Source organism: Manacus candei, unplaced genomic scaffold (genome assembly GCF_025592945.1).
Source record: "Manacus candei isolate 608988 ecotype Guabito, Panama unplaced genomic scaffold, ASM2559294v1 h1tg000033l, whole genome shotgun sequence".
Classification (NCBI taxonomy): Eukaryota; Metazoa; Chordata; class Aves; order Passeriformes; family Pipridae; genus Manacus; species Manacus candei.
The window spans coordinates 11,322,670-11,350,175 of record NW_026138081.1 but is presented as its reverse complement, the minus strand read 5'-3'; the positions used below and the strand labels follow the sequence as shown (position 1 = coordinate 11,350,175).

Genomic DNA, 27,506 nt, shown 5'->3' with positions numbered 1-27,506 from the left:
ATCTGAAACCTCTTTAATTAGATCTGACTTCATCTGTGTGTCAGCTGAAGCAACAGATATTAATTGTCCCATGTGTAGATCTTGAAAAGAGAAGAAATGAAGTTTTTCTTGGACTGTAAGCAGTGGGGAATCCTGAATTTTACCGTCAAAACATGCCAGTGAAGAGATTTTATTTTTTATTATTTTTAATCTTGTATTTAAAAATAAATTTGGTGCTATGCTGCCAGGCTTGGATACAGAAGCTCTCTGTTTATCTCCTGGGTGGGTATTACTTGGCTTGACAGTTTCAGCCCTTGCCAGTATGCCTCAGTTTCGATGAGAGATCACATCTGGTCCTGAGGAGGATGAAGGACATGTTAAAGTCTGCTCAGTCCCTGGTCTCTGGGCTATTTATCCAGGTTTGTGAGGTCATGTCCTAGTGAAAGATCGCTTAACATGGCCAGAGAACAGAAACTCCTTACCTAGTGTCATCAATTCTGAAGGCGTTTATCCCTGCAGTTGTTTAAACACCTTTACTGTGGCCAGTCTACTTTCTAAAGGGAGAAAATCCAGAACTTTGCTGTCTTGGTCCCCAAAAGCAGGACCAAGTGGGTATTTGTTTAAGTAGAAGTGCTAAATCTGCCACTTCTATCACATTACTTTTTTTCCTTATTTAGGAATAAGACTGAGAAGGAAAATACTTTTTCCTTATATTTTAAAACCCAAAATATATTAAATATTAAAACCTCATATTTCTTAAATGTTTATATTTAATTATTGCATGTTTTCTATGAATTATCATTTATTAATAAACAAGTTAAAATTAGGTAGCAACTAAAATTAAGTCAAACTCAAAGACAGGAATATAGGAATTGAAAGGCTTTCTTAGCAGACAGGCATTTTCTGGGCTAGTTACTTTATTCCTGATTGTTCTGTCTGTCACTAAAAAGGAAGTTTACTGACTCTCTCTTAGAGCTGGCTTGTCATGCTTATACTTTCCTGAACGTCTTACTATAAGTTATTTTGCCATATTCATCCACATGTTGCAAGAAATCCTAAAAGTAAAATAATATGTAGAAGGATTTTCCAAAGTAGCCTTCTGAGTTAATAGCCCAGTGAAAATGGGACATTTTAAAGAAGACTCAGAAGTATTTCCAGCAAGACATTAGAGAGCCTAAAGGTAAATTATCAGTTTACAAGTACTGCCACATTTACGCTCTCGCGATTACCACGAAATTAAAACTAACACGAGAAGTTTCTAAAGTTTTGAAAGCTTCCCCATTACCCACAAACATAGAATATTAGCAGAACACTAGGAATGTAATAAGTCCTGTATGGCATTTTTTCATTTGAATGGTGAGCAGTTCTTAATCTCTGTTTACTGGTTCCCTGGTGTCAAGGGGAAGAAAGTCAGCCTGCCAAGTTATGTTTCTTGATCTCTCTAACCCACTGTAAAGCCTTCACCAGGTTATCAATTTTTTTCTTTGCCACCTGTGTAATGGAGATATTCCTTAACTACTACTTATTTGATTTGCTGAGATTATGACATTTGTGATAATGAATATTCATAAACCATACCAAGTTCATTGCAATGAGGTACTGTAAAAGGGCGGTGTGTATTAACAAATCTAATGTATTTACCCTCATATAAGCTGCCTAAACCAGCCTCAAAGACTGCATGATGTTCTCACTCAGCTTTGCCTTTTAGTTTGGAAACATATAATGGCTGGAGGGGAGTAACTACTGGTTTCATTAACATTAAACCTACTAAAAACTTTTGGAAGATAAGGTAGACTAAGGCTATAGTCTTGCGCATTCCTGCCAGGATATCAAGGGCCATATCTGTACTTCTGTGCGCTACTGTTCAGACAGATAAGGCTTTAAAATATTTAACTTTTAAAATCAATATTTTGTATCAGTCTCAATCTAACTTCCCTCAATTTCTTTTTCTACATCTCTGTGTTTCCTCCTTTAATGTGTGTGTTGACTTTCTTTTGTAGTTTTTTTTTTCCCCTCCAGTAGCATAACAATTTTTTTTCATTTGGGGCTTGAAATACTGCTTCAGAATGACCTTATGACCTTTTCTGCCAAAGGATCTGTGAGACTCACGTGTATTCTAGAGAGACATTCATGTCACCAATGAAATTCTGATGAGATTATGTAAGATAGTGTGTGAAAACTAAGATAGGGATGACAGAGCCTTGCAGTACAACTGAAACAAGAGAAAAGGGAGTCTGAGAGATAGAAATGCAATTACACAGCACTGCACCAGAACCTAAGAAATGTTGACTGGCAGAAACATGCTTAATTGGGGAAGAGATTATGGAATCGCAGGTGCTTTTCCCTAACTTGTAACTACAACAAAACGTGTTCCAGTCTCCCTTTTTCCAACTCAGTTCTTGTTCAACAAATCAAAAGTAGATTTTTCTTAAAATGTTCTGCAGATATTAGATCCTGTCTACAGTGAAAGCTGCACAGATAACTAAAATATGAGAAGTTTCCTAATTGTGGCAGTGGTCTAGAATGGCAGTGGTGGAAGGAAGTTTCTTCTCCTTTTCCCCGATCTAATCCAAGTGACATTTTTCCTTAGGCATAAGAAACATTTTCTTCTTTTAGAAGTTGGAGAGACTCCAGAGATTTTTTTTGCCCCCTCACTCTGACCTGTATGGTCATAATAGGGCTGTGACTAAGAATTCAGAAACTGTGGCCTGTTTTGTATCCCATGTTGCAGCTATATGGATAAAGAATTATGTCCTTCTGTCTTTTCTTGGAATAAGAGATTGTGTACAAAAATCGCCAGTTTAAATAACCAGATATATAAATATCAGAACATGACTCAGCAGTTAATCCAAAACCATTATCTTATAATACATATGTTCTCAGAAGGATATCCTAGCAACCTCCTTTATGGTAGAAAATTTGTTTCTTTTCTTCACCTTGAAGCCATAATTTTTTGCATTTATTAGAAGGGTAGATATATTTCTATGTACTCTGTTTACATACACCAACCTACTGTATACTTCCACCATTAACAGAGTTTTCCAGCTATCTCAAATCTGCACTTTTTGGGTCCCTCATGACCTTTGTAGATTTATTATAGGATTTTCATTTAATAGGGTAAGGCTGACTCTCCTTTTTTTCTGCTTCACGTGCATCTGAGATCTTCTCACTGAAATTTTATCTTGGTTAGAACACTTATTCGGTATAGTCTGTTTTCAAGAGCTTTTCAGGAACATATACATGAGTTACTCTGTTTTGCTATTCTATTGTATTCTCCACAGGAATTCTCGTTTGTTATCTGCAAGTCACAGTCTACAGTGTCTTTTAGAAAAAGTATAAGGAGGTGGAGACAGACAAAGTGGGTGATTTTGCACATAACATATAATTCACTGACAGTTGAAACTCTTTTGTAAAAAATACAAAAACCACTACTTTTAATGAATGGAATTTCTGAACTTCGTTTTGTGTACCAGCTTATAATGTTAAGTAAAGGGAACAGTACAAGGGGATGGAACTGCACTTAAATCTGTAATAAACTTATTTTTTACTAGTTGTTTTTGTCCTCTTTAAAGGATCATAAATTGTACTATGAGGTATAATTTAGACTATTTTGTTCATTTTGATGTTCAGGAGGCATAATTTATGGTATATTACAAATTAGTACTACATGGGAAGTTTACTAAAATTCCGAGAATCCTTAGCAAGAAATTGTGTTTTTAAAGAAGGATAAAATATGATAAAATATGATATGATATGAAATACGTTATCCCTCTTATTCACTGTCACAAGGAAGACAGAGTAAAACACAGCCAGTAGCAAATCCGGATTTTAAGAACCATTAAGTTTAGAGCTTTTGTTCGGCTCTATTATCTCACTTGCTCACTCCCACCTCAGCATTATTTTCCCTAGGGCTTCACTTCCCTTTTCTAGCATGGACATCACTGCCAATCAGTGAAGTTGTGTCAGTTTGTGCTTTGCAGCTGCTCGCAGTTGTCAGTATTTGATATTGTTGGCCAAGGTCCTTCAGCATCTCCCATTTGTCTCCATGTGCTCCCTGATCTGCAGGGTCTTTTCCTACTTCTAGGACCTTTCCTCCAGGCAGGATTTTCACCTTCTTCTTCTTCAAAATTTAATTATATTTGCCTATAACCTGCACCTGCTCCTGAAATGTTCAAATGGTGCCATTCCAGTTTAGTGTTGTGCATTGTCTGAAATTCTACAAATATAACCCAGTTAGTAGTTAAGGTTATTATGCACCAGCCTCAGAGGAGCTTTAGATGCATGCAGATTAAAACTGTTTCCAGATAGAATGTGTCTGTAATTTTTTTGGGTAAGTCCAGGTAGAATATGTTCTGAATGTGATCTTTAGGAAGTTATCACCATGATATAAAGACGGTAGTGACAGCAGCAGCCGCCAGACAGTTAAATCTTTCCTCGTACAATGCAAATACACCTGTGGGAGATTATACATAAGGTCAGATCTTGTTTTAATTCCTTCAGATGAGATTACTGAAGTATAAAGTGAGAGAGGACAGAGCCCAGATAAATGGAAAGATGGATTATGAGCATGAAGTAGAATAAGAAAATTATTATTTGCGATGAAAAGATAAATGTCAAATACTGATTTATATTAGCTCTTCACTTGCATCGATACTATTTTCAACAAAGCAGAAGATGATTAGTATATAAAGAAGAAGAATTGAGATTATGAAGTGACTTTTCACAGCACAAAATAAACATTAATAGTCTTTCTGAGATAGATAGGTTAGTGAAACAAGGGTGGTGAGTAGTTAAAAAGACATTACATACTGCCCTAGGAAAGTCTGTAAGCAAAAGAACAAAGTCAAAATAGCAATGACTTCACATGACTCTGTTTTGTTGAAACTTCCACTATCACATGCCCTTGAAAACAGCCAGTGGGATTACCCTTCTACAGTACTGCTAAATGGTGCATCTCAAAAGTCTTGAGGATGCCCTAAAATGAAACTATTCCTACCTTTGAAGTGCAACTTAAAGCAAAATACACATATACACACATACCACCCCCTTAAGTAAATAAATAAATACCCTATTTTTAAATTGATTTACTTTATCTTTTTCTTAGGCAGCATTAGTATTGAGGGATGGTTCTATGTTTGAGAGATGCATAACTCTTCTTTTACTAACCTGTTTCCTAAAATTCTGTTTCTTTCCTCTTCAGTGTTTTGCCTTCCTCTTCTACCACTGTGCTCCTTCTTAACAGAATTACCTCAACCATTCTCTTAATTTCTAATGATGTCTGTCTTCCTGTTATATAGATAACTTCCTATTCCTTTTTTCTGGAGTTATTTCCTTATTTTTGCTCTCCTTGACTGAACCCTTTTAGACTCCTTCATCTTTCTTTGTCCATCTTATGGTTTTCCAGTTTTTCATCTTCATTACTTCTTTTTCTCTAGCCTCTGGCTTCCTCATCACATCTTTTGTCAAAAATACTCCATATTTTTGATATATCACCACTTACTTCTTTCTTAATCCTATCCTGTTATTTTATTGCTGACTGAGATTGGCTTTCAGCTCACTTACCATCATCACGAAGTGATTTGCCCTAGGGCCTGAGCTCATAGAAAGTGCCATCCCAGGCAGAAAAATGGCTGTGTTGAAATGGCACCTTCTTGCTAGCAAAGCTGCTTCCTTCCTTTGTCAGCTTCCTGTGTTGATTTTAGCTGTAAGTATGTTACTTTATATTACACCTGCAGAGCTATCACCAGCGATATTCAGTAGAACTTTCTGCAGTAAACAGCTCTGGAATCACTGGGTTTGGCCTGTTCAGACAGACCTAAGAATATATTCTGGTGTGATAGGATGATACCTGTGTTGCTGAAGGCTTATTTTGGCCAGTTAGTAGTAAGGCAAAAAATTAAGAAAGGACCTTATCTTGATTCTGATTCACATTAGCTTGGCAAAAGAGTCAAGTTAAGAAAGAAAATCTTTTAGCTGCAAACTGTGTACATCTGGAGTCAAAGAAGCATAATAAACACAAGCGTACAGCAGCATTTTTATACTGTCACTTTTCTGCACAGAACTGCAATTTAATTACTGCTATACCCTTTTGACCTAGGGTGACTGTGTTTCTGCAGTGTTGCTTTTGTGCCAGCTGGAACTGCAAAAGCTCGGGTTGTCCTTCAGGCCCTTAGAGAGCAGCAGTGATAGAGGGCCTGGGACCTGTTGGAGAGTTTCTGTCTTTGGAAAAGGGTACGCTGGTAAGATACTGATAGAATCACAGGAGCACAAACTAATTCCTGTGACTCCTCCATTAAAGCCTCCAGACCATAAAGGAATGTTGAGAGTTCATGATCCAGAGGAACTAGCAAAATGATAGAAGAGCAGAAAAGAAGGTGAGGAACCTCCAACAATTTCTAAGAGGAGCATTGTTTATGCAGGGAGACAGAACTGCTGTGGGATGCATTTTCTGAATTCATCTAAAAGAGATGAAAATATTTTAACCTCTGAACTTCAAATACATCCCTGTAATACCACATCTTGCTTGGTGGTCAGCTCTGGTGAAACAATGTCCTTTCCAACAGTCAGTAAAACAACCAGATGGTTTTTTCTTTCATTTCCCTCAGAGGCTACAGTTCCAAGCCCCAGACTGTTTGAAAGGGGTCCTACAGCCAAAGCATAGCAGATCTGAATCCAAACAGTTCAGACAGGTTTCTCACAACTGGTACAACTTTAGAGTGGTCTGCACATGCACACGCACAGCACTGAGCATGGATGCATAATGTCCAACGTCTCCAGCACCTTTACAGCAGCTCTGCAGAGATACCTTTCAAAGACAGGACAGAGGAAACTGAAAGATCAAACAGACCAAGCAAGCACCTGGTTGTGCTATTGTGGAGGTCTATAGTGTCAATTACTGTCATCAGACTTTAATTAGCTTATCCTTTATGTTTATAGTGCGTGAAATTCTCTGAACTTCTAGATGGACAGGATATAAGTAATAGCTCCCAGTTATAATGTGCTGCAGTTCACTTTTCTTTGGAAATGCACAATACTGGGAAAGACGTATTAGCATTACATGGAAGTAGCTGCATCTCTCCACATATTCTGCAACACCATAAGCAGCAAAAAGGGCTGAGTGAATAACTCAAAGTATTTCATCATTTTGTATCTAGTTCCTATCCTGCTTTGGATTAGGCTGAGTTGGATCTGCTGTGATTTTCAAAGTTAACTAGGGATACCTGATATTCATCTATTTTTCCTGCTGAGCATCTTTCTCAGCTGCAAACCTTCAGGTGTGAAATTACCTCAAAAATGGGCTTCATGGGTGTCTGTTGCTGGCTAATTTTAGAGTATACAGCAAGTTGCTTCAGGAACAGAGAAATTTCATTCATAACAATTAGGGCTCTTCCACTGCATGTTTATCTGCTCTTGGTTGTTCTACCATTCATTCTTTGGAGTACATTAGCTGACAGCAACTGTATGCAACTCTAACTGTATGCAAGATTTGCTTTTATTCTCGAATGTTGTATCTTGTTATCTTTGGTTTTAACATCATGATTTTACTATTATTGTTTTGTGCTTAGAATCATAACAGTTTTTATGAATAGGCTAAATAAATTGTCTCCCTGACTCCTATTTCATTTTTGTGGGCAGAAGTAACCTTGGCACAGAATGTTCCAAGGATTGTTGATTACTGGAGCTGTGCCTTAGGCAATCAACTCCTTCAAGCCAATCATTAATGCCCTATATGTCAACAATTATTGAAGAAGTGGTGAATGCATTTGCTCTGCTCTCCAAACACTTTTCCAAAATAGTAAGGTGCTTAATAGTTGCTAACTAAATTACAGAGTTTAGGGAGAGAGTTCTAGTTGAAAAGTCACCCTCTGGGCCAGGCAAGGAGGAAAGTGGCTTAGACCTTCACCTGTAAGGCTAAGACACAATAAAGTGCAGAGTAGCAATCCTTAAAGACAGTATAAAAGAGTATTCAGTTGCTTTCATGTTCCCTGAACACTCCAACATCCCCTACCTCTTTGCCTGAAAGAGTGGCAGCATGTACTGTCTGCTACAGGACAGAGTTTGAGTCTTTCTTCTGTATGCAGTTACACTCTGGCAAATTTGGCTGAAATTAGTGAATTGGGAAAAACGTAATTTGGGGAAACTAATAACAGAATGGTCAGTTGGGCAGACAGCACAAGTATGTGAACTGCACTTTCTTGGAAAGGCAGGCCAAACAAAAAAAATTAAGTTGCATTACACAATTGCCAGAGGTATCTATCATTCTATAATCCTATCAAAGCTAACAATAAAATCAATGATGTTTTCACTTTGTAAATAGCAGAAATCTGAAAAGAAACAGCCTCGGGTTGTGAATGAGGAAAACAGCAGTCTCTGAAGGCACGTGTGGCAAGTCTGTAGGACTTCAGTGTAGCTGTGATAGGGGAGCAAAACCAACTCTAGAGCCCTGTTCCTCTTGTGCCTGTTCCACACACAGACTGTTATCTCACTGTTGTTATTCTCCAGACATTAAAGCCCAAGCATCAGTAATAAGCTCCCTGGGTCAGAAGTTACAATTCTCTGCAAGCTGCTGCTGAAGAGATAAGGATATGGACCAAGGAAAATGAAAGTGTGGCTGCAAGACACCCCTAGCCTGGTTTCCCTTGAGGAGCTCTTGCCTGGATGGTGTGCTACTGCACAAGTTCTTTGAAAATGAGGATGGCATAAATTATTTAGGCATGGCAGCACTGCCCACAGCCATGACATGACTTGCATACAAATTCTAAGTTCAGGCTTATAATGCTCTTCTGGGAAGAAGTTGTCTTTGAGGTGCTCACAACCACCAAGATCAACTGACATGGAAACACAAATGGGGTTTCAGTCACCCTTTTATTATTTGTTTGTTTGTTTGTTTTTGTTATCATGTGAGTTTGTGCTACAGGATCTTCACTACACTAAGTGTACCAAAATACATAGTGTTCTTGGTCCTCAATTTAGCCTTTTCATCAATCCAGCCTCTGTAGCTTTGTTTTAGTCCAGTACTTTCTCTGTCATGTGTGGCAGGATATAGCACTAAGTAGCCAGAACTCTATAAAAAGTATAAATCATCAGTTTCTGGTTATGCACTGTACTAAAATAAATATCTATTTTTAAAAATCTGCAGTGCAAACCTGAGGGTAAAATTATGGTATGGATATATGTGGCAAATACCTACTGAATAAACAATAGAAACACTAAAATGGGTGGTCTGGGAGTATCAATCATTTGTTCTTCATGACTCTGTTTTACCTGATTGTGGGTGCAAGTGCTTACAGAGTGTGTAAAATGACAGATAACCTGCCACATGCAGTTTTGGGAAAACATATGCCATTCTCTTTGATAATCCGTGATTTTTTTAGTACATGGAAATGAATTCTTGTTGAAGTAACTTTAGGGCAAGCTAGCAGGTCCAAACTCCTCCTCAGTGTTTTCCAGCTTCTGTAGAGAGAAGCTGTCTATTCATTCCTGTATCTCATGCTTCCTCCTGTGCCTGGCCATACACAGGCGTATACAGCTGGCAAGGCAAAGGAGTTGTCATGCCCTCCTTGTACTCTTTTGTGTAATGACCAGTAAGAACTGCAGTTCCTGTTGTCTTTTGGAAAATAGCTGCTACTCAGTTCAGATGTGAATGGAGATGAGAAAGCAAGAGGTTGGCTATAGGTGCTATAGTTTCTATGTTTTCTATCAAAGACAAATTGAGAAGACAGCAAATGCAGAAATAACTACATTGCACAGGCAGCTGCTGTGCAGGCAAGATTTAGACTTTCTGGAAAAGACAGATTTGCTGTAAATGAACAATCTACTTAGAGTTCTTTCTCCTGCTTTGACCAAGATATTGGTTGTTCATAAATCATGGATGGCCAATTATCTTTTATCCTGTAGCCAGAATGTTCTTGAAATGAGTTCAGACAGTGTGTCTTAGGTACAGCGATTCTGATTCACTAGTGTCCTCTTGGTCTCCACACCGTTTAGACATTTAGGAGAAAACTGTACCATAGTCTTGATGCTCACACTCTTGATGCACTATACGTCTACACAAACACAGTAAACTGTTTCAGGGATAGTTCTTTTCTATGAACTTCCTTCCCTCTCACTAATTAATAGAAATGCAAATGAAAGACTGAATTACAAGCAAGAGAGTCTGTTCGCAGTCTGTGCTTCACAAGTATCCCAAGAGTAATAAAATAAAAAGGCCTGAGCAGAGCACATTCATTCCAAAAACAACTTGAAGATGTACAATGTAAGTAAAGATAACAGAAACAGAAGAGGCAGCTGCCTTGAGTCATTAAATAAAAACAACAAATGTATTCTTGCCTTAGGGATATCTTCACAGACAGGAAAATCTGAACTGTTTGTTTTGGAGAATCCCATCATTATACTCTTAGCACATATTGAACAGGCACAGTGAATCTCTCTTCCTCATCGCTATATCACAGGGTCTTTTGGATGTGGTTGACAGTGATTTACACAAAATATTTACCTTCTTCTGTGCTGAAGTAGATGTGCTTATGCACTTGATAGTTGGTATGCAAAGCCTTTGTCCTGTCTTCCACGGACCTAAGTCTTACTGGTTCCTCTGTAGACTAAATCATATCTGCTCTTGTGCGTAACTGTCATATTTGTTAAAGCCGGAAGAAAAAAGGCCTTGCATACATAAAGTCTGCATCAAGAGTAATACAATAAAACCTGTTTCAATGCTCTTATTTCAGGTTGCTGTGAAAGTTTTGTATTCCACTTGCTATCACTATCAGTGGTGGCCCAGGAAAAGTGTCCTGAGATGAAAAGTCTGTTTAAGCATTTGAGATTTGATTCTGTGATAGGATATAAATCAAGGACTGATTTGCCCTGCTGGCACTTACCGTTTTATGAGGGAAACATATGGTTGAGCCAGGAATTCTCAATAGTCAAGGTGATGTAGAAGTACAGTGTCATTCTGAGAGGACAGCAGGCCTCCATGTGGGAAGTAGGACTGCTCAAAATAAACACATTGCTGGTATACACCTGAAAACTCCATCCTTACACGTAAAACATATTTATCTTGCATTCCATAAGTACCTTGTTTATCCTGGTTTCTTAGTATTAGTTATACTATTTGCAGTTCTGTGACCTTTCACTCAGGCTGCTGTAGCAGTAATATTATTTCCACAGAGGCTCAGTCTTCCTGTGGGAATACTTTTCCTTTATTGTTCTCCAATCTTATTCACATACTGGTTTTCTCATGGCCTAGCACCTGCAACCCCAGTAGTGCTGCTACAGCAGGTTCTCTCTTGGGAAGGAACTATCACTGGAAAGAGAATCAACCCTTGTTCCCCTCCTTTCCTTACTTCTTGTTTAGTAGATTTCATTCATATTAGAGAAAATCCGCATGGCAAAGTAGGTAGAAGTCACTCAATAAATACTATCATAGCAGGAATCTAAGGATGGAAATTAATACGAGGAGTGGTATTTCAATCCCAATGAATTTTAAAGGAATTTTTTCTTTACTGATATGCTTTTTCTGGTTTGCAGTTGAAGTCATTAGACTCCAATGGATTCTAAATAGTTTTAATTCAAATTCATAAATTCGGCAAAAGTTATTTATAACTCGGCTTCAGGTTTAGGTAAAAACATGGGCTAGGTTAGCTAAAAATTTGCACACAGAAGATAAGGAGCCTCTCTAACCACTTCAGGTGGCTTTCATCTTAAAATAAGTTTAGATCTAAGGCAATAAATAAAGTCAGGTATCTTGATGTATTTTGAAGCATATTAAAATAGCAAATTAGATTCCTTTCATTTTATTATCCTTTCTCTACTTGATGAAATGATCACCTACATGCCTTTAATAGCTCCTATTGGAACCTTAAACAAACTTACTCCAAAAGCATAACACTTTGTCTTAAAAACATGTGGACTTGTTTCTTTCTCAGATAAAAGGCAAGCCTTCAAAACCTAATTTACTCTGTATTGAATGCAGTCATGAACTTTATGCTTAGGCAAGGGTTTGAGATTGTTGTCAGGGATATTGGAATACAGGGGAATGTAGGTTCAGAAAAAAACCTGTGACAACTAACTTACATCCAAATTTGCTTTCTGCTACTCTATAGGTACTAAACAAAGGTATTTCGAGGATTAGTTTAGGTCTTATTTAATCAAGATAATGAAACTTTACCTATAAAATGGTATAGAAAGAGCATTCATAAAACTTCTAAGAAAATGAATCATAATTTGAACCAAAAAAGCACCATTATGTATAAATAGCCATACTTTCAACCATAAAATCGTGCAATTTAATTAATGAATAAAACTCTGAAACTTCTGCTTTGAATTACTAAATTTCTCTTGGAAATACAATTAAATTCAGCAACCGGAAATGGGCCCCACTTGAACCGAAAGACATCATTACACAGTTACCATTAAAACAGAATGTTACCTTACTTCCAGGTAATAGTTTCATTGCCAATGACTGGATTTTAGCCACAAAGTATTTCTCTTTGATTAAAGAATTTCATGATGAGTTCTAATCTTTGCCCAGGTTTCTCATTCATCTACTCTGGGTCACCTTTTTAACATGTTTGGGGTTTTTTTTTTATGTCTTCCAATCTTCAAATTATTCTTTTGAAGGTAAGTGAGGAATGAGAACACTGTTATATTTTCATAACCGTGACTACTGTTTCAGCTCTGGGGTTTTCTAAATAATTCCCGGCCTAGAAATTAATAACTGCCTAAGGGAGAAAATTATCTATAAATACCCACTGCAGAATATTCTGAGTTCCGTATGTCACTGGTCACTTCCTCACCATACGTTTTGAAACTTCATGTAGAACTGAATAAGACAATGCCACACAATCAGAAATTATATAAGCAAGAAAGAGCAAGACTCCTTTCACTGGGCTCTTTGCGTTTCTGGACAGAGTCTATTTCTTTTTCATATTTTTTAGCAAGTTCACTAGGTGGTTTTCAGAAAACAAATAGCATTCCAATGAATTTTCAGGGCTCAGAGTTTTTATGTGAACTACTAAATTGAAAAAACATAACATAAAATGCAAATGTTGAATAATACTTAAGTGTCAAACATACATCAGTTGGAATTCTATTCTGTTTCTTGCTGTAATGAAAGACAATAGCACAAAAAACTTTAAGATCAAAAATACTTATTCCAACTGGCTTATATGGAGGTGATAAACATTAAGATGTACTATATATAATATATATATATTATATATATATAATATAAAATATATATAATTTGAAAAAGCCTTCTTTCAGTATTTAATCCAGAAAAAAGTTTTAGCATAATTTTTCAAATCTGAATTGTTAAATAGAACCTTTAAAAGAAGTAGGTGGAAGAATGGGCACCCTTACATAGGAATGAACACTCTCAAAATTGTTTCAAGAACTCTGCAAATGACTACAAACAAAAACTTTGTCAACTTAATAGTGGGGGGAAATAAAAGTGAGGTAGAAATCAGAGATTGCAGATTTTTCACTTCTAGCTTTTTTGTATATATTCTTTATTCTATGGGCATTTTGTTTAACTAGAAGACAGCGGTGGATTAGTTTGTTAACTGTGTGTTTTGGCTTTAACTAAATATGTGGGATCTGATGTGTGGAAATCTCAGTATAGTGAAACTGTTTCCAACAGACCAAGTGGTCTCTTTAGACTCTTTGAGTACTCAAGGGGCCCAGGCTGTGTTTCAGCTCAAAACAAACAGGATATTAAGTGATTAGTGGCCTGTGTAGTGCTGACTCATCCTTGTATTGGTTTTTGCAACATAAATTGCTGACAATTTCTATTCCTTTCTCTATGTTCCAGGTATTTTCTGACCAAAGAGATATTCTGATTGTGACATCTCTAACTGTGTTTGACTCATTATTCTGTCTACTACTTCCCATGTAAGTAAAGATGGGTATAAGGTTTTCTATACCATGAGTAGCAAGTTTCCACATTCTCAGTACTCCTAAAAGTTCAAAGTCACATAGTGTCTTATAGGAATCTGCCAACATACGATGTAATATGGTGTTTGTGCTGAAATAAGATAGAATGGAGGTATTCTAATTGGTATTCTATTTGAGGTAATTCGATTTCCAGTATTCCACCAGCACTAGTGATGAAAGCTAATCACAGTAAAATAGTTGGACTAATGTGATAAACACAATAGGACCATTTCTACAGGCTCTACTAAATGTAAATGAACTCCAGAATCTATAATTACTAATCCCTTTGAGATACTTAATTTTCTAATTATTTCCCAGAGAGCAATTTTCATCTTAGTTGTGTAAAGTACTGTTCAAAAATGAGAATTTTCTGCTTATCTTTTTACACAAGAAGATATACTAATTGCACTTTACACTATTCCCATACCATAAACTCAAATAGTATGGCCTCCAAGTTTTCATCTAAGGATTGGCTACCAATAAAGTGCACAGGCTTTTGTTCTGCCTGGGCTTGCTGTGGCTGAGCAGCCAATCACAGGCTTGCCGTAAGTACCATGAAGCCACAATGAAGCACAAAACAATGTAAACATGTAAAAATGAAAAAACCGGCAGATCATGTGTATATCTAATTCATATTCTTCATTGTCCTCTTCAGGAATCCTCCTAAACATTAAAAAATTTTACTTGTAATGTTAGCATCCTCTGTCCTCTAAGTGCATAATATCAAAACCCTACTCGTTCAAATATAAAAAAAATATAATGCAGTTAGAAGTTATATGTAATTTTTCATCACTTTAAGTACCTGTTTCTGATAAGGTATTAATACAATTCCATGAGCTTTAAGTATGTATCAAAATTGGCATTAAGTGCAAGTCTTTCACATTTAAAAATATATTGGCTAAAATCAAGAAATAAGTGTGCTCTTTAGATCAAGATCTAACTATTTTTTCTCCTACCAACAGAAACTGAGTGTTGCTCTTAACAAAAGAAAAGGAACTGAACAAAATTCTTCCAGCTGTGATTTTCATATGCTCACTTTAGTCATAAAACCTACCCAGAAAAACTCTACAAGTCCAAGACAGTTGTAGAGGAGTGTAGGGCAGTTTTGTAACTGTACTGACTGCCATACAGAAAACCTGGTTGGAAATCTTTTAACAGAAAATTCTTTTGGAGAAGAACACATTTATAAAAATGCACTCATGAAATTAATATATTAAAATTATTAAAATATGGGATTCCCAATTATCCAGATGAGCATTTTAATTTTTTTTCAAACTGGAATCATGATTTGTAACTTGGCCAAAAAAGTCCTGGATATCAGATTTTCTTGTTGATATGTAATGGACTTTTTTGTACTCTTTCTATACAGCTTCATGCTCTTCGAATATGAAGAAAAGTCTCTCTGGACTTCAGACTTTGGCACAAAATGTATTTCTAGACAGACTATAATAGTATTATTCAATATTTATGTATGGAATAGTGTGTTTTAAAGTAAGTTGGGAAACATAGAGAAAAATAATTACATTTCTTATGTATGGGTTTTTTTTTAGTCAGCTCTCAATAGCTTATGATTCTTTGGAACTAGTGTTTCCCAATGATACAGGCTTTTGGATTGTGTCACTAAAAACAGATAAAAGGAAGAAAGCTTCATTCCACTGTGTCTGATTTGAAATTCTCTGAAGTTCCAGATGCAGAACTTAAAACATAATTTCCAATAAAATGTAAATATCCCCGCTCCCTACATGGGTAACCAAAATCAAAGTGCTGGAAGGACTCCAGATATCAGAACTGTTTTCCCAAATGTTCATAGTTTTCACCACTATTCTGCTGACATGGCGCATTTTGAAAGCATGGATAGTATACCAAATTTTTCTTGTGATCAAAGAGTCTGAAAGCAGATACTACAGATTCTGCTGCAAGTCCCTCTACTGTATAGGTAACTCAGTTGCAGTCCTGAAACCCAGGATATCTTGTTAGTGTAATTTTTTTCTTAATTTTCAGTTGTCTCTTAGGAAAATAGCACTTAGTCTGCATGAGCTAGTTTCTCATTCATGCCATTAATTCCTAATGTTCTTTTCACAGTGTTTGGGGTTTTTTTGTTTGGGTTTTTTTTGTTTGTTTGTTGGTTTGGTTTGGGGTTTTTGTGTGTTTGTTTTGTTGGTTTTTGGGTTTGTTTTTGTCACTTTGTTTTATCCAGGCTTTTAAACTATTATTTTTAATTAATTAATAATATCTTGGTGGAGAGGCCCATGTTATCCCTAAGTGAAATTTCTACTCTGCCACTATTTCTTATACTTCTCTTTGATTCCCTTCTCAGTAATTTATGCTTTTACCTAAACCAGTTTAATCAGATTTCTGCCACATTTATCCCATTCAACATCAGAACAAACACCAATCAATTAAACACCATTACTAATGGCTTCCAGAGGTTAGATCAGATTTTGCCTCTCATTGCTAAAGCCTAATCTGAGAAGACATTCTTCCCTGGATGTCATGAAAGAAATATCTCACTGAATATTTTGATTAAAATTAATTCAATATAATATTGAAAACCTAAATGACAAAGACAGATATCTCAAAATCATACATCTCTCATGAAGAAATTTTGCCTAATTTATCCAGGAGTATTTAAATAAATTTAGTGTTCATTGGCACCTCAATTGAGACTCTTAAAACAATCTTATACGTACATTTCTGTAGGATATGGTTGTTATTATGTCATTCATTGACGTGCAGGGCAAAGAAACTAAATATCATCACTGAAGTTTTATAATCACTAATTATTAGGGTCTGTTTTGTTCAGGACACAGATAATGGGATGCAGAACCTTGCCCTCCAGAATTGTTGGATTTTATCTGCTCCAGGTTCTTGCTTACCAAAATTTGTTAACCTTCTGCCAGTTATTTAAATATGTTGTTTAAAATCCAACGTAAGGTCCTTCAAGTTAAGTCCAAGTTCAGTTCAAGTTCAGTAGCCAAACGAACTTCTTTTTCTAGAATTATCCTGCAGTAAAACGCAGTGTAGCACCCTCATAGAGAGACAGTGGCCTCTGCCTCAATTCCCTATCTGCTCTTACCTGGAGGCCCTCACATTTTCTTCTTAGCTAAAGTATTGATAGATTAAATGTGTGGAAGGTTTTGTCTCTCCTCCTGTGAAATAGAGATCTTGAGGTTTTTACCACTATACATTCACCAAAAAAAGAGTAAAAATATTTTATTTGTTTAATCATAAGCAGACAGGGTATTTTCCAGAACAGCTAGGAGTGGATTGATTAGGACATTCTCTAATGATATGAGAATTCTGAGTTATATAAGAAATAATTCTGAGAATTGAGTTGGTTCTATCTGTCTCAGACTCCAAATCCCAAACTGGAGCTGAAAGGCCTTTATTGAAGGATTTGTTAAAACTCATGTGCATCATTGAAAAGGTTTTTTCAATTAATTAACATTTTCAGACAAGAATATTTTTGTCAAACTTTCAGAAAATATTTAAGCCAACTTTCATACTTTCTATTATATTCTTTACAGGTAACTACAAAAGGTTTATATTTTCAATATTTCTGATTAACTTGAAAGATGACTGAAAGTTAGAAAAAAATGTCATTATCTGACATATCCATAGTGGTGGGAGAACAAAAGAAATGTTAAAAATGGAACAATATAAAGCCAATAGTTGATTAAAGACATGCTAGCCAACAAATTTCCATGTTTCCAGTCACAACTGAAATCCAGGTCCACTAGAAACCAGAAACAGTGTCCTGGTGGTGCAGTGCAGTAGATTATATATATGGAGGAGTGCTTGACAATTTGAAAACCTCTCTTTCTTCAATTTATTCATTCTCAATTCTTATGGTCTAAAGTATCGATGCATGCAAGTTTCCTTCCTGCCTATATGTTGCCAAGGACTTTAATAACAACATCCTGCTTATCAGTGCTGTCTTCTTACCTAATAAGTGTTCTCACTGCTGATTTTGTGTAGAAACAGCCATATCGGGTCAAGTCACAGTTCAATCTTACTTCCATTCTTGGCTCTAGCAGTGGCCAAATCCTGCATTTTCAGATAGTCAGTCCCCACTGAAAATATTCTTGCTTAATTTACAGCATTATGCATGGAAGAAAGATTACTTGGAATGAGTTTGGATCTTTTCAGCATCTGTGGTGATCAGCTTATGATGAATATCTGTACACCAAACAGTGAATAAACTTCGCTTGTTCATAGTATGTCACTCTTCTCCATTCTCTGATGCTGATTTAATTCTTCATCCATAACAAGTAAATATATATGTTATATAATAAATTAGATAGAAGGTGCATAGGATTTAACAAGTGCCCTCCCTTTCCCACCTCACTCCACTGTGTTTTTCTTCGTGGTTATTCTGAACTGCCAGCGCTCTGAGGCTTTAACATCTGTGTTGTGGAACACAAATTCTGGTGCTTAACATATAGAAAGGTAATATTGTCTCAATCTGATATTAAAATGTGTGATTTGAAGTAGTACAAAGTGCTACAGGCTGAAATTAAAATGCATGATTATTTGCTGTTGCTGGTTTTAAGTAGACTCTGTTTTACTTCTTATGAAACACACTTATTTCTCTTGTTATGGGACAAGATACCAAAACAAAGTAATACTGTGTAAACCAGTTATTCATTCAGACATGCTAACTAGCAAGCCTGGAATTTTTCCAGAGCATAAAATTTGACATACCCCTAGGAAAAGGTCATATGCAATGAACTGTTTAAGCAGAAGGGAAAAAAACCCTTCCAAACAAACAAACCACAAATTTCAGAAAAATAAAAAAAAATAGTCTAACACTTCAAAAATTGTTTTTCCAAAGTATCATGTTGGTTAATATGGGAAATAAAAGCTATTTAATAACACTATTTAGGTACCCATATGCTAGCTGGAATCATTGCTTTTAAGTTCTTACTTGCCCTATTTGCCCATTACAGCAGGAATTAATAAATCAACCAGAAAACTTGTGTAAATCAGTGTTGCTTTAGTTCACCTTAAGATACAGAAAAGCTGAGTTCAAATACCCTCTTTCCAATTTATAGTGGGGTTGACAGCTGTATCCATGAGATATTCTGATTCTCACCTTGTTCAGTCTTTCTGATGAATTAGGGTTTTTTTAATACATTGGGGCAAAATGAAAACTATTTGTCTTTTTAGTAATACATCTCAAGTTTTTTCATGTGTCATATGGTGCTGTCCATCTCCAGGTCTCACACTGGTATAATTCAGTTCCATTGTGGAAATTGACTCATTCTCAGTTCATTGCTTAATTATAGTGTATTCAAACTCTGTGAACATTCAAAGTATGCTCAAACTTATTTTTTACTTCTGTAGGTGCTTCCCAGGCAGGCTGAGATGCTTCCTTCTCTGCAGTGAAATATAAAGATTCTCTTGCATTATTTTACTGCTGTGATTTGGAAAATGCGGGTTGAAAGAACTCTAAAAGATGTTGGTGACAATGCTGTCTAACCACATTTTATGCATTATCAAAAATTCTGGTTCTAATTTGCTTGTTTCCATTTAGACAATAAACTCAAGAATGGGTAGGGGACACACACACACACCACCACCACCACTACTACACTCCCCTGCAAAGATATGCAAAGTAAAGCAGGTATTAGTAATACACACATTTTTAACAAGTCAGCCTCAGTCAGTGTAACCAGTCAGCAATCCATGGCACTGCAAGCTTGGGCTACAACCTACACATACTACTGACCTCTCATTCCAGTCACTCCAGCTGATTCCCCATTCAGACATATCTAACCCTACTTCTAGCCCTTTGGGGCTGCCTAGGCTGAATAGTTAGCAACAAATCCTGAAACACACACAGTAAATATAATATAATATAATATAATATAATATAATATAATATAATATAATATAATATAATATAATATAATATAATATAACATAACATAACATAATATAATATAACATAACATAACATAACATAATATAATATAATATAATATAATATAATATAATATAATATAATATGCAATTTCCTTGCAGAACAACATAGAGTTTGGCATAGATAAGCGTACATGGTGGAGAAGGGGGAAGATAGCCAGAATGACCATTTCCTGCTATTTCACATAAACCCCTGCAAAATCAGAACCTGACTCTGCTCTTTCCTCTTGTTTCAAGGAATTTTTTATCTCCCCACTTCTCACATTGCTTCAGTGTACAGTGATCTGTATTCCTCCCTCTGTCTCTTTCAACCTGTAATATTTGAAGCTTACCCTTTAGACCTGTTCCTCTCTTTAATAATTCCATTACAAACTCTAGTTGTGACACAAGATGTCAGATTAGCTCTCATTCTGGGCTGCTGAACAAACAACACCATCATTAATTTCTCTGTCAGAAAATAGTGTAAGCACAGAGATGGGAAAATAGTGGGCGTAAAGCTATTTGCCTGTTTCATGTGGAATTCACACAATGTAGAAGGATGGTGCTGACAGCACATAGGGGCAACACTTCATTTAATGCATCAATGCTTCAAATGAACATGACCCACAGCTTTGCCCACACAAAGATGTTTAAGATTTTTAAAATGGTTGACTTGTGCTATCTAGTTCATTCTAGGTCATATTAATCTATGCTATTTTTTAACAATATATCCATTCCTATGTGCTTCACATCTCCTATCAGCTTACATAAGACAGAGATGGAGGAAACCTTCAGTTTCCTTGTCTACTAATAAGGGCTCAGACATAATTTGAGAATAGTGATGTGCGAATTGCATTTCAACTCCTTGCAGATCCCATAAATAACAGGAAGGGAAAATCCCCACTACAAAGGCTTTTAGCAATAGGACAAGGAGTGATGACTGTACATTGAAAGAGGCAAGGTTTAGGTCAGGTATTTAGAAGAAATTCTTACTGTGAGAGTGCTGAGACACTGGAACAGGTTGTCCAGAGAGGTTGTAGATGCCCCATCTCTCAAGGTCTCTTCACAACCTGCTCTAGTAGAAGGTGTCCCTGCCCATGGTAGAGAGGTGGACTAGGTGATCTTTAAAGGTCCCTTCAAATCCAAACCAATCTATGACTTGATGATCATACTCTTATGACGTGTTCTAATTTTACTCTCTTTTTGTGTCCTGAGCAGCAAGGTCTAGGCTTAGAAATTTTCAACTCCTTTTCATGCACTATTCTCTCATTCTGTAAAAGCCTTTTTCAGCATCTGCCCTGCCAAATTTTGCTGTGTATTTGAAATATCTAGTTATTTTTAAACAAAAATTCCATGAGAGCTTAAAGCTGTTGTTTTAATTGGAAATATTAAATGTACAGTTGGAATTGAAATTGGAAAAGCTCTTTCCAGAAAAGGTTTAACTCATTCCATGTTCTAGCAACTCCTTTGGATTTTAGATTACCTCCAATAAAGTGATTAGCAAGTAGGAGTGAGATTTCCATGAAATAAAGAAAGAGGAATTCTAGGAGTAGTTTCAGTCTGCTGTTCTGTAACTGTATTGGTTTTAGATACTCTAAATTCCTAATTTAGAATTTGCACATATGTAGGTGTCTAATGATGAATTTGTATCCTGAATGAAATCTTCCTGCTTGGACTTTCTCTCCAAAATAAGGCTCAGGAGTAGAAGACTAGAACTTAAGGCACCCTGACAGACTGTATGTCAGAAAAGACACCATGTTATTTTAATTTTTTATTTTTAGCCCAGGGCTTTTCCCCTCCTTATGCTAAGAGATCTGGAGATGGTTATATGCTGATTATTTTTTCCTTAGGGGAAAAAAGACACTATAGAATATAGAGTGTAGAATTTAATTCTAGGTTAGAATATTATTGCTCTGTTAATGGGTCTTTCCTGTACGTGCAAACAACCATCCTGCTGTGCATTTTGCTGACAGACTAAGCCTGCTGTCTGTGCTCTCCTGGACTGATGGCTATGCACCTGGGTAAGGGCTGCAGCCTTTATCTGCACAAGGTTTTAGTTCTCCAGACTTGTACTCCCTTGAAAGGATGCACTGGCCAGTGAAATGTCAGTGGGGAGACAGGAGTGGCCCCCAAAGTAAAAAGCTCACAGTGAGGCACTTAGAGGATGCACTCTGATTGTGGGGAGGAGATAATAATGGGGTGGACTGTAAGCACCCTGCAGGACTCCATTTAATGTTCTCTTCATTTACCAAGCCATTAAACTGGAGCTGATTTTATTATCATATTTTTTTCCACTGGCATCTGAAGAAGTTTTATGGCTTTCAATAAAACCTTTTCTCTACTCAGAATCATGTTTGATTATATTATAACATCTTCTAGTGAGATTTATGTTCTTGTTTTGCTTAAGATTCACATTTTAATGTAGTCATAAAAACAAGTTAGATTTGCTTGTTTGAGGGAATCTTATTTAGTTAATTATCAGACACCACGTGGCAAATCATTTAATTTGGCTTCTATTATAAAATGACTATTACTTATTTTCTTGACTTCACAATGGAGAGAAGGAAGAGACAAATCAGAATGCAGTAGGAATCCTTGCCTAAGAAAGGAACTTATTTCAGAAATGGGAAGGTTCTTTTGGACTAAGTAAGGAGCCTCTCTCAAATTGGGAATTAATATTGCCAACCCAAACCTTTTTAATGTTAACTTTGTCTTCTTTCTATTTTAGATTTAAATTTGTTCTTCTAGACAGTAAAATCTCCTGTGATATTCTCATGGCACTATGGACATTAAAGCTTTGGTCATCCTAGAGATTCCCTTCCAAGCCAGTGTTTGATTGTGTGAGGTTTCCTCACAGCCTAGCTTTGAGGTTCCTAACTACTTAAAAGATTGGACTAAGCCTATGATGATTTAAACAAAACAAAACAATAAAAACAAACAAACAAACAAAACCAAACAAAAATATAAATGTATGTGCTCCTCCTCCGTTAATGGAACAGAAAATATTTTTTGAGGGGTGTTAGTGATTCTTATAATCCCTTAGTGCTAGATTCACTGTCATGTCATGGCTGGGCTTCGCGAACGAAGATTTGGGAAGGGCTCTACCCACGTTTGTTGCAAGCGTGTTGTAGATTCACTAAATGAGTCCTAAAGCCACAGAATCACAGAATCACAGAGAATGCTGAGTTGGAAAGGACCCACAAGGATCATCAAGTCCAGCTCCTAGCCCTGCACAGGACCATGTCCAAGAATCACACCATGTGCCTGAGAGTATCATCCAAATGTTTCCTGAATTCTGCCAGGCTTGGTGCTCCCCACTTCCCTGGGGAGCCTGTACCAGTGCCCAACCACCTCTTGGGGAAGAACCTTTTTCTAATATCCGACCTAAACCTCTCCTGACATAACTTCAGGGCATTCTGTTGGTTCCTGTCACTGGTCACCACAGAGAAAAGATCAGTGTCTGCCCCTACTCTTCTCACAAGGAAGTTGTAACTGCAATGAGGTTGAGCCTCTTCGCCAGGCTCAACAGACCAAGTGACCTCAGCCATTCCTCATACAGCTTCCCCTCAAGGCCCTTCACCATCCTCATTGCCCTCCTTTGGACACTCTCTAAGAGCTTAATATCTTTCTTATGTTGTGATGCCCAAAGCTGCCACAATATTCAAGGTGAGGCCGCACCAGTGCAGAGCAGAGCAGGACAATCCCCTCCCTCGACCGGCTGGTGATGCTTTGTCTGATGCCCCCCAGGACAAGGTTGACCCTCCTGGCTGCCAGGGCCAATAAAACCAAAGTAGGATCTCCATACTACAAAAAATAATATTTTCTGTTCTGTTCTACCATGAAGCGAGTCACAACGTATGTTTTCATCAACAGTAAATATAGCCTATATCTGCCATTCTCACTGAGAGTATTAACAAGTGATATGTTTTAGAGTTGATAGAAGTTGATCCTCCATTTTCCTTCTCGCTTGAAGGTCAGCACTGAGTTATTCTGTGAAATGAGAATCTCCTATTATGAAAGTGCATTGAAACTTTGGTATTTCACAGCTTCAAACTGTTTCATTTGTTCACTAGAAATGTCATTGGATTATTTTTTATTATTTAGGTAATCTTGGAGGATAATACTCTTATGATAACCAAAGGAGGCCCTGGAGATAAGTCTGGCATCCAAGACAATCATGAATTAAAAAACAGATGGGAGAAAATCAGGGGTTTGCTCATCAGGTAAAGATTGAAGTCAATGCAGAATTTTCTCTCCAGAAAGTTCAATGTTGATGGTTGAAGACTGTCACCTTTTTATTAAAATTCAAAGACCTTTTTAATAAATACTTGGTTTATACATTTTTTTCATTTCTGAAAGAAGCATAGCATTTAGTTGTCTTTGTGTTTGGGTTTTTTTTATTATTAAAGACAATTCAGTCTTTCTCAGCTCAATACATCTTGCTGTGTTCCTGGCAGGAGAAAGGGTCTAAGCTAGGAAAGAGAATTCCTTGATCTGAGTTCGCTTTCAGCACAGTTACAAATACTGTTAGTACAAATTTTGTTTTTAAAAAATTCATAATTTTATTTAATTCAAATTTGAATATATGGTTATTTATACTTTCTAAAAAAGAAATTGAATTAATTTCAAAGCAAAAATAATTTTTAAATAATTTTTCAATTACCTGGAATTCCAATAATTAAGCTTTTTAAAAATTCCTCTCCGTTCCACTAATTTCAAACTATTTCACAAAGTGAACATTGATTAATTAAATATGTCCATTGACCCAAATCTACGTACGTTGGATATAAAAATTATTTGGTCTAAAAGTTTCACCTTGCCCTATGGCTGAACTGCAGTGACTGTCAGTATGAGTTTTATGTTCCTTAAAAAGTTGTGACAGTAATATTGTACCCTTGTGAGAAATTACTTAATTAGTGCCTTCCAATTATCGAGGTCACTGAATGGAAAACTCTTAAAGTTAATATCCTGCTGAATAAGAAGTGGAATAGTAGACTAGAATTGATCATTGCTCCAATCTTATCTATCATCCTCTGACCTGTGTTGTGGTGTCCCCATGGGCACCAGATGATCACAAACAATAGATTGCAGAGCACACCACATTGCAACAGCTGGTGGCCACCAAATGCCCTGATGAATGTGCTGTGGCAACTTGCTATTAGGACCTCTTTTCATAAGCAGCAAAATGACCAACTCTAATCCCAGTCATTCCCAGAACATTGTCTTATTATGGTTCTCTCTGCCTTCAGTATAAAATTTATGGTCCACATATTTCATCCTCCTCAAGATCTTTCAAAAGAGCAGGAAGATGCAGAAGAAAATTTCTCCCATAAAGACTAGACCAGAATCACTGCTGCAGCTTTTAAGTACTTGTTAAGTGGGTACCAAGCTCTCAAAGTGATGCTAGCAGTGGATGATTCATTATATAATGGTTGATGGTCCATTATATAAATGGTCAAACTGAGTATACAGAGTTAAGTGATTTGCACATTTCACTCCAGAAGTCAGAAGGAGAACTCTTAGTAAAACATGATATTCTTGATTCTTAATACCCAGCTCATAATGTATTCTGTAGTACACTTTGTTGGAAATAAGTGCCTAAAGCAGACGAGGGAAATGACAAATTAGAGAGGGCATGCACAACAACGTGAAGGACTTCTAAAGCAGTTATATCAGCAGCATCTGCACAAAATTACTCCTTTTTTTATTTTGTTACTTTTGTCTTGATTTGTGTCTTCTTGTCATTAACTATAGCAGTGTATTTAGAATACAAAATTATGATAATATCTAGAGGCCTCAATCATCTAGATGGTCTAGACATTAAAAAATGTGTTTGGGGTATTTTTTATTTAAATGACTGTGCCTAATCCAAAATATTTCAGTCTCAATTCTCAAAAGTAGTTAGTGTCTTGCCTCTGTTGAAATCAGAGTTATATGCCTGCAGGCCAGATAGAGAAGATCTGTAGAGTCCAGAGAATATGGCATAATAAAATAATAGGATAAGCAAATGTAGGAAAAGTTTTATTTCTTTTTTCTTGCTCTTAATTTTCCTTAAGAATTTAGCAAAGTTTATTCTGGGTCACTTTGGTCTCCTGTAGTGGTAACTGCAGTGCTGACTTAAGCTGTCTATGTGTGATATTAAGTGCTAGCTTTCATGGCTTTTTGCTGACTTACACGAACTGGCAAAATTTATATTAGCACCACAGCTACTCAGAAAATTAACAGTCAATGAATATTTACTGGAACCGAAATGTTGTCTACCAGAGAAATATAAAGCTCTCTGTCTTCTGGCTGGTAGTATATCAGAAACCATTGGAGTCAGTTGATTCTGATTTTGTCATGTGGCTGGGTATTTGTCTTAGAACTCTGATTCATGACATGGATTTAGTGTATAATGTAACTGCTTATTAATAGCAGTCCTTTATTTTACACACTTATTACTTGACATACAAGTAAAATTTAAATGTTCATAAAAATGCGTTCTGAAGCCCTTCCCCTCAAGAGATTTGTGAAGACCTAAAGGAAGATGAAAAAATATTTCCAGGTATCCCTCAAAGGTTGTGATATGAAACTATAGGAGAAGAAATCTATGATTTCTTCCTCAACATGAGGAAGAACTACTTTATATCGACGGCGGCAGAGAACTGGAACAGGCTGTCTGGAGTCTCTCTCTAGAGACATTGAAAACCCACCTGGATGAGTTCCTATTTCATCTGCTCTAGGTGGCCCTGCATTAGAAAGGGAGTTGGACTAGATGATCTCCAGAGGTCCCTTCCAACTTGAATGATTCTGTGATTCTGTGATACAGTAGGCTCAGATTTCCCAACTTGATAATACCATAAATGTCATAAAATACAAACTATTGGACAAAGAGTAAAATTTACAAAGATATCTAAGTCCCATTTTACAATGAGGCTTGGAGATTTAGATTGCCAAATGCCATAAAAAACCAAAAGGCTTCAAGTCACATTGGAAAATAGAACTTAGGCTCCTGATTTACAAGGACACTTCAAAATATTTTAAAATTGTAATCCTTTATTGACTGTTTTGAGAATATAAAGATTCAGACATGACTGTCAATTTGGAAAAGCACAGCCTTTTTACATTAAATACATACATGAAATGTTTGGTCTTTATTTCGTGCATTATTGATTTAGCTTATGCTATATGTTAAGCTGAACGATTACAGATAAACTAATCGATGGTGATACTCTATGCAGTGTAATTAAGAGCTAAGTCAAAGCAAGCTTACTGCTAGAAAGGGTTTGTCTCTGCAAGCTGTGAGTTCTTGCAAGGTTAGTATAAACTATATTTCCCAAAGAGGTGCACTAACAAGCTGTAAGTGACTTCATGTATTCCACCACTAAAACACATACCTAGGCATGAGTTTGATTCTAAATTTAAGAAGTTAATGGGTCCTTGTCCATTGAATTATTCAGAAACTGGTCATCAGAGATCAAATTTGTCTGCAATGGTTGTGTAAATGTATGGTGAGACACATCAAAGATGAATCCTGTGCTAGAAGTACATATTTTTACTTTCAATGAAATAGGTAATTATTTTTTTCCCTTGGATTATTTCGCTTCCTCTTTTCTCCCACTCTTACACCCGTACAGAGTAAACATTCTCCATCTTTGAAACTGGCTTTGACACTTGTGAAATGGTCTAGTGAACTCTGTGATGATTGCAAGAGA

General features: G+C 36.5%; 1 long non-coding RNA gene across 1 annotated transcript; it reads left to right on the top strand.

Moving 5' to 3' along the window:
• Window positions 1-470: 470 nt before the first annotated feature.
• LOC127473000 (uncharacterized) lies at window positions 471-27,506 on the top strand. Its single transcript, XR_007905230.1, has 4 exons — window positions 471-587; window positions 13,787-13,866; window positions 23,917-24,035; window positions 27,429-27,506. It is a non-coding gene; the product is annotated as an uncharacterized LOC127473000 (long non-coding RNA).